This window comes from Crocuta crocuta, unplaced genomic scaffold (assembly GCF_008692635.1).
Source record: "Crocuta crocuta isolate KB4526 unplaced genomic scaffold, BGI_CrCroc_1.0 scaffold172, whole genome shotgun sequence".
Classification (NCBI taxonomy): Eukaryota; Metazoa; Chordata; class Mammalia; order Carnivora; family Hyaenidae; genus Crocuta; species Crocuta crocuta.
The window spans coordinates 7,924,680-7,937,113 of record NW_027528872.1 but is presented as its reverse complement, the minus strand read 5'-3'; the positions used below and the strand labels follow the sequence as shown (position 1 = coordinate 7,937,113).

Sequence of the window (12,434 nt, the reverse complement as noted above, 5' to 3'; positions counted from 1 at the left end):
GGTGGAGGGGGGGGGGGGGGGGGGGGGGGGGGGGGTGGGGGTGAAGCAAGGAGACATTTCAGGAAGCTGTTGCAAGAGATGGTGATGCAACCCATGCAGGAAGTGGCAGTGGAGAAAGAGAATGCTGTATAAATTTGTGACGTGTTACAGGTGGAGAAAGGATAGGCTCTCAGTGCGGGTGGTGGTGAGGTCCCCTTTCCTGGCGTGGGCAGTTGGGTAAATGTGGGGGGAGGGGTCCTGGAAACAAGGACGAGATGCTGCACTTCACAACAAGTCTGTGCGGTCACCCGGGATGTGCGGCTGCCAGGCCCAAATCCCAGCAGCTCCATCACTGTCTCCAGCGACAGCCACGGACCCTCGCGCCTTCACTGGCAGGGCCCGTGGGTTGCATGTGGGGTCAACTCACTCCTTTAAGGGGACCTACACAGTTGCCTCTGTAGAGCCCTTTCACACACCTGTATGAACGAGGCTTTGAGCTAAGTGGGTCACCCATTGGCTCTGACTTCTGTCCCAGGCCACAGAACCTTGACAAGGCCTTGAGTGTCGTCCAGGCAGCTCCCATGATAAAAAGCTGCCTCTTCTAACGTGTTTTTCAGTTCATCATCAAGAAAGAGTAGGAAGGCCCTTCCTGGTATGTTTGGGTTGGAAGTGAAGAATTTAATCTTTCACCATGTGGAGAATCAAGTATATCCAGAAGTGTTTGTGTGCCTCTGAGACATTTTTTTTAGGTCCCTGGCAGCCTGCCAGCAGCAGTAGTGGTAATAGTAACAAAAGCAGTAATAACGATTCCTGCATTTATCAAGGACCCACTACGTCCATCTATCCGAGGCGCCCAGTATCTCACGTACGCCCTGCAACAACCCTATCAGGTAGATGTTATTGTTGGCTCTGTTCCAAAGAGGAGTGGCGGCCGAAAGAGGTGAGGTCGGCAGGCTACCAGGGCTCCCCAGCCTCTAGTTTCCCTTTCTGAGTCTGGGCAGAGCAGAGCCAGTCTGGGGGTGACCCAGTGCCAGGAGAAGTGGCTTGGTTCAGTCCTCCACATGCTGTCTTCCCTACTGCTTTTCACACCTCCTGTTATGTATTTACTCTTTTCAGTTTATATATCCCACCCCATTCCTTCATTCACCCATTCACTCATTCACTCCTATGTGTCCTTCAAAGCCCCATGCTAAGGCCACGGACTCCTGGGAGGGGCCAGCACTTCCATCTACCCTGCTTCCCAGAATACATACATTTCTCAGTTATAGCTGCCGATTTCTAGTTCTTTCTTTGCGCGTCTGTCACCTCAGCTCTACTTTGGTTTTTCCCTAGGAAGGGATCTAGGCTTACTCCTATTTATATTCTTGGTACCCAGCATAGGGCCTGGCATGCAGTAGGTTTTCTCTGAATAAATAAATGCTACCAGGGATGCCAGAATGCTTAGGAGGGAGCCTGGGGCGAGAGTAAAGGAGATCCCCTGTCCCCTGTCCATTCCAGGAGGGGCAGGATGCCCAGAGATGCTCCAGATTGAGCTTGACTCCTCAGGACGACCCCTGGTAATAGGGGGCACCTGTCAGGAACAAAACTCTTGCTCTGCACTCTGGGAAAATGTGGGGCTCGAGGTAAGAACTCCTCCACAGTGTCTAGCTGGATGTTTATTCTGATGAGGTGCTTATGTAACACCAGGCTTCCTGGGGCTCCCGGGACTTGAAGAGAGCACACCCCAAGGAAGCAAACAAACGGAGGCAGCAACCACTTATGCTATTAGGCAACTGAAGTGAAAAGGTGGACGCATCTGACATCTGCAAAAATGTAGCACCAGGGCGATTGCCAAGCAGCCTTTTACAAAAAATAACATGCGGCCTTACATATCCAAGTGCAAAAAGTTGCCAATAGTTTTCCATCTCCCCAAATCTCACTCTGATTATCTTTCCTCCAAGGCTGCAATGAGGTGCTAGGAGATTCTGCCCTCGGCAGGGAGGCAAGGGGCCACCTTTCTAGCAGCTCCCTCCTGGGCCAGAGGAGTCAGTGCTGTGGTCTGAGGGAAGTGAGGGCAGCAAGGGAAGAAAACAGAGGAAGCCAGGGGTCTTGGTCACTGCACAGCTGCGTGGCTTTGGGTAAGTGGCTTACCCTTTCTGAGCCTCAGTTTCTGCATCTGTAAGGTGAGGAAAACCGTCAACTCTGCCCTGCCTAGCATGCAGGCTCATCTGAGTATCTGCACCCTGGATGGGATCATGATCACTTTATGATGCTACCTCTCATCTAAGTGGGGCAGCACAGAATCCTCTGACTGCTCTGGCCAGCCCTCTCTCCCTCCAGCTCCCGAGCGAGCGGGGTTGTGTGTTCCTGCATCCATTTCACTGAGGACACAGATCTAGGTGAATTCCAAGTCTAAGTTCCCCTGGGGCTTTTGGAAACAATAAACAAGGCCTCCTGAGTCCAAGGGAAATGAGAAACTGCACTGTGTGCTGCAGAACAGTGGACAATCTAGGATCCTAGAACCGTGCCGGACAGAACATTACTTTGTTCATTACATAGACATTTATTGAGGACCTACCACGTGCCAGGCATGGCGCTAGATCATGACGCCGTGACAGTGAATACACAGCCACAGCCCCCGTCCTTTCAGGATTTACAGGTTAGCACATATTTCTAGATGAGTGCCGAGTCTTCTTCATTTTATAGATAGCTGAGAAAAGAAGGCCCAGAAGAGGAAGTAACTATCTCGAGGTCATACAGCCGGTCAGCAGACTCGGCAGTACCACATTATGAGGATGAAATGAGCAAATCTGTACTGAGGACTCAGCTGCGCCTGGTGCCTACCCCAGGAGTGCTCTATGTGTGTGCCCACTAAGCTCCCATTTCCCTTTGCCCCACAGCCCCTCATGGGCCAGGCTCTAGCCTCACTCATCCTTAAGGCCCTGCGTCTTAGATGAGACCAGGCCACCCCCGAGGTGACACTGAGAAAGGGAAGATGAGGATGACATGAGCCTAGGCACTTGCCATGTGCCTGGCACTTTGGCCACGTTGCTGAGCAGCATTAAAACTCTCCCTACCGTGAAGGAACTGGTGTTTTAGTGGGGATGGGGGTTGGGCAATGAACCTACATAAACCAGATATTTTCAGAATGAAATAGGTGTTACGGATGTCACGTTCAAGGTGGCAGGCTACAGATTAACCAGTTGGCTTGTTAGGGGGTGGTGAAGGTGGGGGTGGGAACTGGAGGGGGGCAGGTTTTGTTCACTTCTGGAAACTGCCCTGTCAGGGGCTGGATTTTGGTGAGTCTGCTCATCTCTAACGTGCCAGAGTCTTTAAAGCTCAACATCCCAAATAAATGTATCAATGCTGAGATTGCCTCTCCCTCCTAGTCCCCAACCCCCAGCATCCAGTCTAGGCCCCTCTGTTTTTTCTAGGTCCCCTTGTCAATATCAGTGGCCTGCCCCCATTACAACTTGGAATCCACCATCTGTGAAATGGGGGAACTTGACCTGCCCAAGATCTGATTTCCAGAATGACAGGAGTGAAATGCGGTCCTGAGGAGCCACAGAATATACATCATTCCAGGGCAGTGGCTACTGCTGGGGGGCCACAACAGCACCCCCATTTCCTGTGCAGGGAGAAACCACCTCTTCCTTCTCCCCAGGCCCCTCAGCAATCTGGGCACCAGTTTGCCTTGATTTTTATTTTATTTTATTTATTTTTATTTTGGTCTAGGGATTAAAGACTTCCTTTGGATCTCTGTGACCCTGCGTCCAGTCATCAAGGGAGGCCTTGAGAGGGTGGCCCCAAGACTGGCACCCTAGGACCTCATGACCAAGGGGCTGGGGCCTCCCAGGCCAACTCATGATTAGGAACTAATGGGACTCAGTCTTGCTGCACTTCAGGACTCAACTAAACAAAATCAGGAGCCTTCCTAAGGGGTTAGACAAGGCAAGAATCTGAGCAAACCTAGATATAGAGACTTCAAGGTCCATGGTTTTGATTTTTTACATTCCTGTGTATGCCTGCGACCACAAGAGATCATCTTGCCCATCCCTCCCCCCTCCCCCCATCTCTAGGCAAGACTGCACTTAACCAATCAACCAACAAACAGATGAAAATTAGGAATCACCATCCACGAAGAGTAGAGGGGAGCTCCAAAGAGGAAGGAAATGGATTAGTGGCTGGGGTGCCATGTTCTTGGGCAAGTTCAGGGTAGAGGAAGCCTAGACTTGGAGTCTTGGGGCTGAGCTTTGGGATGTGGGAGTCCACTGAATCCATCTCTTCAGATGTCCATCAGAAACATCCTTAGGGGCGCCTGTGTGGCTCAGTCGGTTAAGGGTCCAGCTTTGGCTCAGGTCATACTTGCAGTTCGTGAATTCAACCCCCACATCGGGCTCTGTGCTGACAACTCAAAGCCTGGAGCCTGCTTCAGATTCTGTGTCTTTCTCTTTCTCTGCTTCTCCTCTGCTCACACTTTGTCTCTCTCTGTCTTTCAAAAAAAATGAATAAACATTAGAAAAAAAAATTTAATAATAAGAAAAAGAAGCATCCTTAAAAGAGACATCTGACTCAGAATGAAGTGCCCTCCTTCCTCTGGGTCTCTTCCCCCACTGCCCTGAACCCTGGTTGGTCCCCATAGGGACAAACCCAGGAACAGCAAAGATATTCTCAACAAGGTGGTACTCACTGTGTGTGTGTGTGTGTGTGTGTGTGTGTGTATTTGGGGGAATGGACAGGGGAGCAGGCCACATTCCATCCAGCAAGTACCCCGGTGCTCCCTAAGCCAGTCCTGGGGCTGACAGACCCCAGGCTCCCCAAGGGGCCTGTCCTGTCCACTTAGCTCTGAAGATTGTTGGTCCACTGAGCCTCCCCTGCAGGCATCCTGATCCTTGCGCCCAGTCCTCAGAGCTCCCTTTTTGTCCGCCAGTCTCCTGACTCGGTAGCCCTGGAGAGATGCTCCCTTCCCAGGTGGTTGGCCACTTCCTGGTTTCTCAGCAGATCAACCCCGCCGCTCTTCTCTTCTCCGGCTCAGCTGCTGGAGTGGTTGCAAATTTCCTAGTAATGATCTTCCTTCAGGAGCAGGGGAGACAGAGGAGTTGTGCTGCCGCCGCTGCCAACATCAAAGCTTTCCATGTGGCTTTGGTAGAATGTTAAGAATTGCGAGATAATTAAGTTGCATTTCTGTGCATTGTTTACTGTTGCTCTCAACCAATCACTATTCCATAGGGGCTAATCTGTGTAAGGTTTTGTTTTTTTTTTTCCCTTTCCAGTGCCTGTTTGTACCACATTCTTCATTATGCTTCAGTTACAATTTTAATTTTACTATTATTAAATCTTCCCCAAAGCTGTATTATTCTGCGCCTCTGAGCTGGAATTCCTGATTTGGGGACTGTTTGCATCTGGGCCTGTTCACAAATGATTGTTCTTGTTTACAAAAGAACATACATTAAAGCTCAGCACTGGAGGAATCCTGGTTCCCTCCCCACCTCCCTGCCCCGACTCACCTGCTTGTAGGAGGTGGGGGAGAGGGGAGACCCGGGAGCAGAAGGGAACTGGCAATTCCTGAGGTTTTGCGGCTGAAAAGAGCATCTCCGTGTCCCCTGGTGGCCAAAGGAGTGGGTAGGAAGTTGAGTCCTTGGGGACCAGGTGGTGAGCCAGAGGCTTCGTTTCCATGGCCCAGAGGACACCAAAGAGTAAAAGGGCTCCATATTTATTGTGGCCAGACAGTGCGGGCTGATAGTTAGGGGCCTTGGTACTGGAATCAGATCTGGGTTAGAAAGCCAATTTCTTCACTTACTAGGCATGTGGCATTGGGCAGTTAGGTAACATCTCTTGGCCTCAGTTTTCTTGCTTTAGAAAAGAGGAGGAAGAAAAAGGTGTTGCTGCCCCCAAGGTAAGGATGAAGACAGGTAATATTTTAGAATGGTGCCCCCCAGATGGCAAGGACTCCGTAAAGGGTGGGTGAAGTTGTGTTATCATCGCGATGATCATTCTCTCATCCTGTCTCCTGTCCTTGTTGCTCCCTGTCACCCATCTGAAGCTTGCTTGCTCACTCAGCTTTGCCTACGTCTGCCTCCAGGCTCTGTCACTCCCTGAGCCAGTGGAGTGGGATGCAAAGCACTTTGCACATGTTCCCAACGACTGGGGAGTGGTAGGAATCAGTCACCTGCCTTCCCAAGAAGGGAAGAGTGGCAGACTCCCGGGGGCCTGAGCTTGCTGGCGGAATGAGACCTTGCCCCAGATGACAGTGGCCAGCCTTAGGGCTTTGAGAGCTCGGCACCAGCTGCCCCCTCCCACAGCCCGAGCTGGACGGCTGGTCGCCATGCGGGCCATGCAGCCAGGCTCTCCAGCCTTCGCGTCCATACCCACCCCGGCTTCCCTGGAATCTCGACTTCCTCCCAGAGGTGCCCAGCTTCTCTCCTCCTCTGTCACCCCGGTCCCCCATGCCGCCACACACACACTAAAACCATAACTTTTTTCCCCGTTCCCATTATCTCTAACCCATATACTCCAGGAAGTTTAATTTGTTCTCGGTAGTAATCACCATTAACTAGAAATTGTCTTTCTCTGTGTAAACACGTCATTAGTGAAGCTGGTTTTCTGCAGGGTCCAGATTTCATTTTTATTAAAATGAAACACTTTCAGGCGCCTCACTGTGTCCAAGGAGAGAGAGTATAATTTTAACCCATTGGGTTGGCCACAGATAATTGGGCTGGCATTTGATTGGACGATTAGGGAAATATCTCCTTTGCATGCAGTATAATTTGCATTTTTTTCCCACTTATATGAAGCTAAGTCATGCTTTCGTACACAGGCAGTTTTAATGAGCATTATAAATCCTAATGAATATATTTTCATGTTCATTTTATTGGCTTGTTTTTATTACTAGAGGTCTGAAAAACAGGGCCAGTGAGGGAGCCGTGGAGGAAATGGCAAGAAGAGCCCCCTGGAAGACTTGCGCCCCCTCCCTTCTCCCTCCACAGGCTGCCAGGGGGTGGAGGGCTCCGGGAGACCCGGAGGAGTCATCCAGGTCCTCTTCAACCCAAAGCAGAAGTTGCTTGGGCCCCCAGGGGATGCAGGAGAAATGTCCCTTGCCCTGGGGCCAGCCCACCTCCTGCTGCAGGCTGCACCCCCTCTCCCCCGCCCCTCCCCGCAGTGTCAGCCACATTGTCAGCGCCAAAGCTGTTAGAGCGCTAAACCCTACTTCTTTGTGGTCTGGACCGGAAGGGACAGCGAAGTACTTCTGCACAGTGTCTGGCACGTGCTGGGAACTCCATGCAGGTCGATCAGACAGAATCAGGTTGACTTCTCACTCACAAGGAGTTACCATTAATCAGAGCACCGGGTTTTCAAACAATGCCCCTAAAAGGCAGTTAACGAGTGCAGGGAGCACAGTTTTCTCCCGGATGATTCAGAAGGTACGTCTGTATCTTAGGCCTTCAGAACATCATTATGAATATCAGAGGTTTTGGAGTTCTGCTTGTCTCTCCATTAATTCACGCGTCCACTCATTGAATAAATGTTGGGGGGGCGCCCTACTGTGTTCTAGGCCCTGAGCCAGGTCACCTATAAAGCGGTCCCTAAAATCGCCACCAGCTCCAAACAATTTCAGTAATAAGTGACCAGTGAAGTAACCTTTTTGTTCCAGCCTGTGGCTCTGCTTCTGGATCATTGTCTGTCCGCCAGGTGTTTGATCTCTCTCCATCGGGCACCCGAAGACCTGCTGTTGTGCCTGGCTCTTGCAGTCACCTTCACAGACGAGGACTTTTGTCCTTGTTTCCACACTGAGCCCGGCCCTGGGGACTCCCCTGCTTGACCCTTTGCCTTTTATTCCAGCTGAAGGGCAGCCTTGAAATTTCTTCCCCTCAGGACCCTGGGGAGGGCCCACCTTCCCTTGCTTCAGAGGACTGAGCAGCACTTGGCCTTGGACCCTGCCATGGGGAGCCTGGCAGGAGGCCTGTCTGGTCTCATGTGTTGTCTACCCACTGACCTCCTTCTCCTTACCATACAACCTGTTCTCTGCTGAGGGCTCCAACCCACTCCTCTTCCCCCGCCCCTTTCACTTTCGTTTTTTTTTAAATGTATTTTTATTTATTTAAATTTTTTAATGTTTATTCATTTTTTGAGAGAGAGAAAGAGAGCGTGCACGCGTGAGCGAGTGGGGGAGGGGCAGAGAGAGAGGGAGACACAGAATTTGAAACAGGCTCCAGGCTCTAAGCTGTCAGAACAGAGCCAGACACAGGGCTCGAACTCACAAACTGTGAGATCACGACCTGAGCTGAAGTTGGATGCTTAACCAGTTGAGCCACCCGGGTGCCCCTTGTTTTTTGTTTCTGTTTTTGTTTTTGTTTTAATCAGAAAGATGTTTGCTGCTCACAGAGTTTGGGAGCTTTAAGGATGTTTCAGAAGTTAATTCAAGTTAAAACTAGTTCAGTGCCTTTTGGCACCATCTCTTCAAAATGGCAGCTGAGTGCTTCGGGGTGACCGTCCCCATGAAAGTGGGCGCTCGTGTGGGTTTTGGCTGCTTCCTCTATCACCCCCACTGCCACACATACACAGCTGAACATGTCTTGCTGTGGCCTTGAGGGCAACTTGGGCAACTTTATGCTTTCCTGCTCTTCAAGAGATGTTCCCTGACCAACTACCAGGTGCCCGCTTCTGTAAGAAATGGGAAACTAACAGACTGGCCTTGTGGCATAGTGGGTAGGGTACTGGCCACAGTGGAAGGCCTCAGTTGATTCTAGCTTTGTTGCTTTCAGATACATGACTTCAGGCCAGCATCTCACTTCCCTGGGCTTCTTTCTCCCCCTCTGTAACATGGGAATAACAATTCTCACCCATGTCACAGGAGGTAGGGGGGATTTAAATGAGATAGCAATTGTGGAAACTGTAAACGCTCATTAGTACCCAGGTTGAATGTGACCAAGTCCCGGAGTGATTCAGACCTTGAGTCCTGGATCCTGGCCCATTTCTCATCTTGGAAGGGCTGGCGAGAGGCTAAGAGTTGCCATCGGGATGGGACGTTGGGTATTTGTGTATCTGCCTTTCCCAAAAAGGAGATAGAAGGAAGCTCTGGCTGGAGTTTCACCATTGGCAAGGTTTCATAGGCCTGGTTTTATCCTCTTGTGTGCTTGGAGACCCGTCGCTGCCAAGCGAGTGCCTGCACTTGGCCTCAAGGAATGGGTAAGACTCTCCCGTGGACATCTTTCCCTGGAGAGTATAGTGCCTCAAATAATACTGCATCTGCACGCAGGGTGCTCTGATGCTGAGCACTGATGTGTCTCTGTTTAACATGGTAGGTCAGCCTTGTCTTCCATTAAGATTACAAACTTCTTCCAGACAGGGGCCCTTGTCCAAGACTTTTTCCACATGCTCCCTCTTTATTACCACACCCGCAGTGCTAGGCATATGGTCAACTGCTCAATAAATGCTTTTTTTTTTTAAATATTCAAGATAGTGAACATACAGTGAAGTCTTGGCTTCAGGAGTAGAACCCAGTGATTCATCTCTTACTTATGACACCCGGTGCTCATCCCCACAAGTGCCCTCCTTAATGCCCATCATGCATTTAACCTCAATAAGTGCTTTTTGATGATGTCACTGGCTGGCACAGGCTCCAGGTACCTCTTGGCCAGTGTATCTCATCCCCAAGTCAAGGCTAAGTGTCCATAACTGACCAGTTGGTCTTGCTCAGAAGGCAGGGAGGTGGGCCAGAGGACTGTCCTTGTTGGCTCTGCAGACCCAATAGAAGTCACTCACCTGGGATACCAGATTGCCTTTAAAAAAAAGGTGCTAAGTGCAAAAGCAAGCTGCCGGCCCATTGCCGAGCAAGGCCTTCAGTTAAGGGGTGTAATGGTACTGGCTCATTCCCGAGCTCTGCCTGGCGGAGGTTTGTGTCTGTGGAGCAAAGCCTTTGTAAAGAGAGCAACTTGCCCACAGCTCAAGAGGGCGAGAGGATCCAGAGCGGCCCTCCCATCGCCTGCAACCAACTATTTGAGGGAAATAGTTAGTTTCCCGCAAAGCCAACTTTTCAAAAGACTGTTCATTCATTAGGAGCGGCCAGATGTGGTTCTAGAGAGAAGAGGGCCACCTGCTCACAAGGCATGGACTTGGGCCGCAGTTCTAGATGAGGAAGGGCAGCAGAGGAGGAGGCAGGCCCCAATCCCCTTTGAGAGGTGGGGCTGAGGGTCAGAGCAAACCCGGTATGAGACCAGCAGCACAGGGGGGACTGAAGGCAGCTGGTGTTCTAGCTGCTGTGAGAGATGGCGGGCTGATGTCAGGGCCACCCCAGAGAGAGCCATCTCTCCTCTCTGGCTGGGGGTATTTGTTTAGAGTCCCGGGTGCAGATTAGCCGAGCCTGAGTCTCGCAGCTTCACACTGCAGAGGGGAGGCAGGTTGGTGTGTTTGCCTTAGGGCACTTGGGGAGCTCAAGGCATTATGGGATGGCAAGAGACGCCTCCCCGAAACTGATTTTAACCCTCCTACCCCCCCTTCTTTACTCCCTCCTCTTTGTGAGGAGTTCTCGGCTTTGTTTGGGGGGAGGGGGCACTCCACCAACATCTTCTAGTTCTGTTCTAGGCACCTCCTCACTTCTCTTTCTGCTCTGACTTTCACTGCCTGTCCTATCTCTCCCTTTCCTGCTGGTCCCCACGGCTCCCAACCCCCTCTCCTCTTTTCTTCACTTTCTGTGGTTAGTTTTTGGGTGTGCCTTTTGTTCAGCGATGTCCCCTCACCCTTTATGGTTGTCTCTGGACGCGATGCTGGGTTAGAGGCTTCCTGTCTGCCCCCAGCCCAGGACTCTACAGTGAGTGCTCAGTTGGTGCACGGAGAGCCCAAAGCAAAGCTCTGTCACGCCCTGGCTGTGTGACTGGGCACCAGTGCCTCCTCTTCTCGGAGCCTCAGTTTCCCCAGACATGCAAAGGGGGAAGATGCGCCCTGCTCCATAAAAGACCTCTCTCGGGAGTCAAGCTCTGCTCCTCCTCCCCGCCCCCTCACCCCCTTGCGTCTGGGCAGACTCAGCCGCTCCCTTCCTGGCTGGAGCAGGGGGAAGGCTGGGCGAGGATTGGGGGCGGGGCAAATGGAGGGGAGCTGCTGCCGGGACTAGTTCAGGCAAACAGCAGGGCCCACTGCCGAGGCTCCAGCCCCCACTTACACTGCTGTAACAGCTGCAGTCCAGCTGCTGGCACCCCTGCTGGGGGAGCGTGCTAAACCTCTCCGGGGTCAGCACTGTGGTATGTCGGTTTCCATAGCAACCAGCCAACGGGCCACTTTCTCAGAACAATTCCCCTACTCAGCCGGGTTCTGGACTTAGCTCAGCCCAAGGGCATGTGGCTGAGGAGCAAAACAGGAGGGGGAGAGGCTGCCCCAGGGCCAGACTGGGCCCCACAGAAGTGGCTATCTTGAGCCTTAGCACAAAGGGCATGGACCAGAGGACAAGACATGCCGACTGTCTTCCTGTCCTGGCTCTCCCTTGCCCCCTCTCTCTGCTCCCCCCCCCCCCCCCCCCTGCCCATCCACAGACCGCCCAGCTCGGCCTGGTTGGAAGAAGTATCAGGTCTTTGTTTGGATCTGGACAACAGCTGCCTTGGCTAGGCTCAGAGCTGGGAGGAGAAAGTCCCAGAATGATGTGTAAGTGGAGGGGGAGAGGGCCTCCATCTCTGCACCTTCCATCCAGCTCTTCCAGGCCCACCGGAATCCCATTTGCCCCACACTGAGTGACCTCAGCAAAAACGAGGTCCTCTTTTGATGATAAGTCGTCTCCCCATTTTTAGAGGCGAGAACGGTCACCTTTCTCAAGCCCCTTAAGGAATCATCTCCCTGACCCTGAGCAGGTTGGTGCCACGCCTGACATTTTCAAAAAGAGAGACCTGTTAGAGGAGAAAATTCAGATAGGAGCTACCAGGGGACCTTGATGGAGTTTTCTGGATGGTGGGGGAGGGTTGCCTGGGGCTGGGGGCTGGGTGGGGGCATCGCTCCTCTCCCTGGTTGAGCTCCCTGTTCAGCTGCAAAAACTGTGATGAGTGCCAGCTCTTTGGAATGCAGCTCAGACCACTGTGGACTTGGGGGCCCTGGGGACTTTGTCACCAGACAGGAGATCATTTCCAGAAAGGAGCCATTAGCCAATGGGGAAACTGAGGTCAAAGATAGATAGTGTTTCTGAGTGGGCCTAATAACTGCAGGGTTGGGCATTGGGGCTGGGACTTGGCACCCCGGGTGGTCCCTGCCAAGACCTGGGGAGACATAGTGTGTTCTCAGAGTAACCTGCCTAGTTGTCTTGTTCCTCTACTCTGTTAAAGGGTTTCTCACTTTCAAGAGGCCTCATTCTTCATACCCCTCCCCTCACCCCATTTACCACCCCTACCCTTAAAAGGAGGAGACAGATGTCCTTTCTTCCATGTACCACAGCTGCAGCCAGACAGGACACATTTTCCCTAATCCCTGGAAACAGGTGTGGAGCGATTCCCAGCCCCCTA

At 51.9% G+C, this 12,434-nt stretch overlaps 1 protein-coding gene and 1 long non-coding RNA gene across 2 annotated transcripts in view; one reads left to right on the top strand and one right to left on the bottom strand.

Moving 5' to 3' along the window:
• Window positions 1–12,434, top strand: part of PKNOX2 (PBX/knotted 1 homeobox 2) — a 310,367-nt gene that overhangs the window by 136,959 nt on the left and 160,974 nt on the right. The window lies entirely within an intron of this gene.
• Window positions 4,076–11,173, bottom strand: LOC144225324 (uncharacterized). Its single transcript, XR_013333273.1, has 2 exons — window positions 11,114–11,173; window positions 4,076–4,446 (listed from the first exon to the last, which is right to left on the bottom strand). It is a non-coding gene; the product is annotated as an uncharacterized LOC144225324 (long non-coding RNA).